The sequence below is a fragment of the Meleagris gallopavo genome, chromosome 12 (genome assembly GCF_905368555.1).
Source record: "Meleagris gallopavo chromosome 12, MGAL_WU_HG_1.1, whole genome shotgun sequence".
NCBI classification, from domain to species: domain Eukaryota; kingdom Metazoa; phylum Chordata; class Aves; order Galliformes; family Phasianidae; genus Meleagris; species Meleagris gallopavo.
Window position 1 is genome coordinate 9,842,383 of NC_139415.1, and position 7,245 is coordinate 9,849,627.

The following is a 7,245-nucleotide window of genomic DNA, read 5'->3' on the forward strand; positions in this document are numbered from 1 at the left end:
AAGCCTCGCCGAACGCCTGCTCAGCAGAGCTGTCCTTGAAATTATCTGGAGCGAAGGAAAAAAAAAAAAAAAAAATACAAAACCCTACCATCTATTTAGAGGGAAAAAAAGCTAAAAGTGTGGTACGGGGACGAGCTGTGAAACAGTCACACCGGGGTTGGGCTCACCTCAGCCTGGCCTGACATCAGCCGACCCGGGGCTCCCAGATGTAGGCAGGGCTCCTGGTCGGAACCAGGGGCTCCAGGTGAGAACGGCACCCTGTCCCGGCCTGGCCCGGCACAGGCAGCTGTGTGGCTGTGCAGCTGCCACATCGCTACCTTTGCACAGGGAAATTTGAGGGCGCCCATCTTTGGGCTTGTGTGACATTTATTTTGCTGCCTCGATTTCTACCTGAGTAGTCCGTGGGACTGCGTTCACCTGCCTAGTGACCCACAGAGGATGGGAAGCAAGTTCAGCCTCACAGAGCACCTGAGGGATTGCACGGTGCAGTCACACTCATGGGCTCGGCCTCGCTACTGTGCCTGCTGCCTGGGGTTTAGTGAAAGCCAAGCACTGTTTGTTCCTTTACTGCTTTGCTTCTGGTGTTTTTATTGAATCCAGAAGGGAATTGAGTAATAGTGCCTATGTAAAAGAGAAAACACAAAGGGTAGTCTGAGTGCTTCCAGTTGAAATACATTTACAAAGTGTACTGATGCAAGAAGCAGGCTTCTGACTGAGCTGGGTTCTGGTGAGAAAAAAACAGTATAGCCAAGGGGATAAGCAAGCAAGCCTGTGTCTTAATTGGACAGAATTAAAACTGAAACCACCATCTCTACAGAGCGATCTTGGTAGAGCTTCTTCAGCCTTTCCAGATTTATGTTCAGTATGCAGTGTAACAATCTGTTAAGACTTCATAGAAGTTTATTTGTTGGATTAGTCCGTGTAATTTCTTTGTATACAGTGGTGTTCCATTAGAACTTTCTGACATGGAATTTTGAAGATGGCTATTACATTGCAAGGTAACATCTCCTCTTGCAAACTGATTATGTGAACATAGAACTTGCGCAGGGACTGGCAACCTTATGTATAGTACCTTATGTGCTATTTCACAACAGCAGGATTGCTGTGTGTTACTTTCGCTTGGATGCCTGTAACATTACTTAGGTTCTGTGAATTAAGTCTTCATGAGGTTGCAGCCAACAAAATAATAATTCCTGTGGATCATTTGGGAAATGCAAAATTGTAGTCCCAATGAAATGTAACCATAGAATTTCTGTCCACTTTAGTGAGCCCAGTGTTTTACCACAGATGAAGAGAACAAGATGGCTGCTCCTGACCTAAAACTGCTATAGAAGCTGCAGCACTCGTACACTGGGTTTGCAATTCTGTATCTCAGCACTTTCCTTGATGAGATTAATAGAAGTCTTCATCAACAGGCACCAGCTGTACACAGCTGACCAACAGGAACTGGTAGCATGTAATGGGCTTCAGCAGAATGAACACTTGTTCCTAACCTTAGGAAGCCATTTGAAAGTAGCAGTATTGATTGAGGTCATGATGTTATGCTCCCAGGGGGTTTTACACAATGATATCTGTTATTTCAACACAAGAGGTCGGGAAAGTAAAACTAGGGATTAAGCTGGTTATATCAAGAACTTTCAGCTGATGCAATTGAACATCATTTCATCAGTCACTCATGAACTTACATATGAGATGTAAATCTACAGGATAAATAAATAATTATGAAACATTAAATAAGCCACCTAATCCTTCATCTCCATAAATCGAGCAATGACTGAAGTGTATTTTATTCCCAATAAAAGAATGTGTTTTGCTTATTTTTGCAAAATTATATTGACTTACTTAAAACCTAGTCACTTTTCATCTCCTGAGTAATGTGGGAGAACTGTGAGCCAGTCTGGAAAGAAAACAGTGAAAAAATCCCACTGGAACTAGTATAACAATTGTCTTCTTGTATTGGTACACCAGCATTTTGGCGTGGAATGCAGCTTAATTTGTCCAAACTGGTGCTGACCATGGAATATATATTCTGACATTTGTTTAAGATACTTGCTGTATTTTTTAAAAATAATGACTCTTTATGGCAAGGCTGTTCTTTATAAAATCCTTCTTTTGTTCCCAAGATACATACCAACAGAAAGGTCACACTTGAAAAGGCTGTTATGCATACTTGAACAACAGTAACAAGAAGTTCTAAGATCTAAATTGGGCAGTGATTAAATAGACATCAAATCTACAAAATCTATACAACATACATAGAACAGAAGGTTATGCTGGCTGACCTAAGCGGCCACTTGAACTCAACTCTCCCATAAAAATCAACTCTGTATTATCACCCAAAAGAAAAACATGTGAAAGCGCTTAGAACCAGTTATGTTTAATCCTCTGTCCACAGCTATTACAACTACACCAGGCTGCTATCTGGTTACACCATCATCATCTTGATCAAGTGTTGTGTAAGTGTACTCAACAGTGTTACAGTCTGTAAAGAAGCAAAAAACAAACAAACAAAAAAAAAACAAAAAAAAAAAAAACAAAAAACACCAACAAAAACAACAAAAAAAAACCCTCAACCAACCAAGTAGCCAAATAAAATAACTGCTTGACACACCAGTAACTGCAGTAGCTCTTTGAATATTCAGTTCTATGAGTCTAGTTCTCAAATGTGTCAATTTCTAAGCAATTATTGCTATTTTTATTGCAACATGGAAGAAATAGTTGGGAAACAAAAATGCTTTAATCTAGTGGGTGCTCACTGCAGTTTGGTAATAAATTATTGGATTTATTGCTACATCTGCAGGATGAAGTTATCCTTCCTGAATATGGTGGAGGACACCAACCAAAATGAAGACAATCTCAGTAGACAGAAAAATAATTCAACAAGGAAGTCTAAACCAGAATACCTTAGCAGTATGGCAAGGCACATGATAATGACTGTGTCTGAATCGAGATCACAGAACTGTAAGCAAGTCTAACAGCATGCATGTGGTCACTCATGCTCCCTACTTACATAGGTTTATTTACATCCAGTGGATAGAAAGTCCTACAGAATGTTTAAGGATGCAATTAAGCAAATCTCAGTGAAATCAAGGCAACTTCTTATATTGAAAGCTGAATCTATGTGCAAACTTAATTGCATGGTAAAGTATGAAATAAAGGTTGCTCAATAACACCCTTCCACCTCAGCAGGTCTCAGCAGGCTCAGCCTGAGCTCGGCAGCAGCATGACCTCAACACCAAGTGCAACCAACACTGGGTTTGGAGGCTGCCACTGGAAGAAGGGGAGAGGCAGCAGAAATGAAGCTGACTCCAAAATGATATAGCTCTACTGGACTGGAACTTCAGAAAAATTACTAAAAAAGACTAACATAAAAAAACAAACAAACAAACAAACAAACAAAACCAACAAAGTATAACTTGGCAAACAAAACATTTGCACAGGCAGCCAAAGGCAAACACAGCAGGGAATGCTTCGAAACCAAAGTGGGAAGGTGAGCTTTGAGCTCGTCTGCAGTCTGAGAATGACAACTCTGATAGCAGCATGTATTGCTTCCTGGCAGCAGTCAGAGTGAGCACAGCACTCCCACCAAGCTGCAAGTTGGCATCAGAGCCAACCAGGATAGATCCTGCCTTGCAATTCTTTGTAGCACGGCCAGGAAGGGAATTAGCCTTCACTCTTGCCGTAAGGCTTATAGTTATTACATCTAAAATTTAGTGCTAAATATGCAAATATTATACTATAGTTGTAGTTTGCAATCTACCTTTGCACTGATTTAGAAGTATTTAAGGAGGCAATAATCCTTTTTGTAAAGATCTTTATTAACACAGCTATTTAGCCGTAATGTAGTATTTTTTAAAATCTAGTTCTCTAATTTAGGTACATTCTGGCTCTGAAATGGTATGTTTAGCAACTTGAAAATGGAGTAACAGCTGAACTTTTGTAAGTCAGTATTGACACATATATACGGAAATTTAGCTCAAGTAATTGCTCTGTGTCTACAAAAGCCTGTCCAGAATGGTATCATTTTACTGTTACTCCATGCAAACACCATTCCTGCTCAAACAAATTAGTTCAGCTTCTCCTCCCAGCCAAAAAAAAAAAAAAAGTGAAAATACAATTTTCAAACAAAATTTACAGCTGACCATTTCTGAGTAATTACAAGAATGACAGTATTAACAGACTTCAAATATCTCTGTTATATTATTCTGCCAGGTGAATTTCAGCTGCCTTGTCTTTTTTTTTCCTTTTTTTTTTTTTTTTTGTTGTTGTTGTTGTTCAATAAGCTTCTAAGCCTACTCAATGTGAAAAGAAATTAAAATCCTCACCACATCACGGCTTCAGAACCAACTCAGAAGAGAACCTTAAGATAAGAATTGAATGAATTCCTCCAAAGTATGTTTGCTAAATATTAATAAAAATAATCTAACATGCATGCAGATATAGCACCCAGATCCTCTAGGATTTCATTTGCATGACGCTCAGTTTTAATGCATAAGTTGCCAGCAACTCAAATGAGGGGTTTATATGCACAGCTTAAGCACTATTGTAATCTTTTATAAAAGAACATTAGCATTTTCTTTTGCAAATAGATAGTTATTGGCACTCGCTAAGGCACTGGTTTATCTTGTACCAACAGCAAAATTTATATAAAACCACCCAAAATTGTGACAATTAATGATATTTGCAGTTGTTCACCTTCTTCCTTTCAATTGTTTGTTCAGTTTTCCCAAGGAGGTGGAAATTACATCAGAGATAGATCTACCACATGGGCTATGGCAACTACTAGCACTTACTGTTGTAGCTTCATGACAAGACAACCCCTCCCCCCATATTCCCAAAGATAAATTTCATCTGTGAGGTTAACAATGACGTGAACACAAAAAGATACGGATTATGTAAGCCTTCATTGTGTGTCTGGAGTACATATGCAAAGTAAGAGCTAAAATATGAGCGCCTATAACAATTTATTAGAGGTAGACTGATATTCTCTTACTTTAAAAACACAGTTAGCTCTCACTGTTCAAGCTAGTAGTCCTTCACTAGATAGCCTAGTCCTACTATAATTAGTATTTCATAAGCAAAACCTTACAAAAGGCAACTAACTGCCTCCGCAATACATACCTGGGATGATAAAAGTTACATCACTTAAAACAGACAAAGGTGGGAATACTTGCTTATAACTAAGTTAACTAATAACTGAGTTAAGCACAGTTCTTTTTTTCTTCTCTCCTTTAGAGGAGAGTGGTTGTTTCCTACCCACAGTAAGGGTGGCAGGAAATGGCAGAGAAAGGAGACATGCTGAAATAGCTGTTGAGGTTCCCTGTCCCAATGGGAAGGAGAAACTTCCAAGCTGCCTATCCATATGAAAGCCTCTGGATCTGTAGACTAGGGCCCAGGTCTTTCAGAGGATGATGCTGACCACCTGTATCACTTACTACGAAGCATTATATACCAATTTGATTTTGCAAAGCTCAATTTGATACTGCCAGACCTTAGTGGAATTTTCAAAGAAAAAATTGTTATACATCACAGCACTGTAAGGAAGCACAGTACAAACAACATCCTTCAGTAAATGTTATCTATGGATTTTATGAAGGATTTTATGAAGGTAAAAATCTTTGCTTCTGTTTAAAAACCTAAACTCAATTTACATTCATGTTTTGAGTGGGTAAATTAGAAACATGGATTTGTAAGAAAATGCATCAGTGAAGGAGAAATCCAAGATCTAGCACCATGCTGTTCATGCAACACGTTAAGTTTTAATGTGTAAACACAAGAAAAAAAAGAAACCACTCACTTTGACAACTACAAAGCAAAATAATTTTCTAAGGGAAGTAACTATCCTTGAAATGAAAGTTACTTTTATCCCATTTAATTGTATGCTGTTACCATTTAAGTCCTGCTCTAGAACATTTAGTTTAATCATGCTGTCTTGCACATACGTGACGGACATGTCATTATAGGAGCTTTTTTTTTTTGGTGCTAATTGCTTTATTTACATAATTTCCTTCCACTGTATTAATGACTATGTGGTACTGCTTTGTGAAAGACTATATCTTACCCTTAGCTTTAAACAGGAGGACTTGATGTTATCTCAGACAACACTAAACAAGCTGCCACGAAAGAGAGGTTGATGTGGCAGATACTACAGCTCAGTATTTTAATGGATGAACCTCAAATTTTAGGACGAGAAGCATGTGTCTACATGTTGTAGGACTTCAGGACTTCAATAGACTACAGTAAAATCAAATAGTTGGGAAATAATGTATTCTGTTATTACCAAGTTTACTGTACTGGGTTCCCTCAGAGTGTCTTTTTGTATACACTGAATTTGGTCAAGGACATCACTGATTAGGAAACAAGATAACAATCTCTTAGAGGGCAACAATCTCTTTGAAATTGTTACCCTTTGATAAGGACAACAAGGCTTGTGAAGGGTCTACACAAAAGTCTTATGAGGAGCAGCTGAGGGAACTGGGATTGCTCAGTCTGGAGAACAGGTGGCTCAGGGGAGTTGTTATTGCTCTCTACCACTCCCAGAAAGAAGGCTATGGCGTGGTGGGGGTCAGCCTCTTTTCCCAGGTAACTACCATCAGGATAAGAGGGAATGGCCTTAAGTTGTGTCAAATGAGGTTCAAATTAGATATTAGGAAGAATTTCTTCTCAGAAAGAGTGGTTTGGCATTGGAACAGGCTGCCTAAGGAAGCAGTGGAGTCACCATTCCTGGAGGTGTTTAAAGGAAATGATAGATGTAGTACTCAGGGACATGGTTTAGTGGGCAATATTGGTGGCAGGGGAACACATCTTAGAGATCTTTCAGAGAGATCTTAGAGATCTTTTCTAACCTTAGTGATTCTACAATTCTATAATCAGAGTCTGCACTTCTATTCCCAAGGTACTACCTGGAAAACTCGTATTCTTAAATACACCAAAATAAAAAAAGACCAGATTTTTAGTCAATCCCAAATTAATGCTCAGCAACATCGACCAGATAGCAATAATGTTTGGTATATTGCAAGATAAAAATCAGTTAAGTTAGACTGCTAAATGTCAGTTTTTGAACTACTTAGTATTTATGTTTAGCTACTTCAAGGAAAAAAATAAACAGCACAGATACCAAAGTTTAGACTTAAAATCTCCATACTGTCCTTTGTCAGGTAAAAAGGTGAAAATGAAATAATCCATCTTCCTTTAAAAATAACGCAAGTAAAATCAAGTATAGAAAGCACATCAAGAAACAAACTG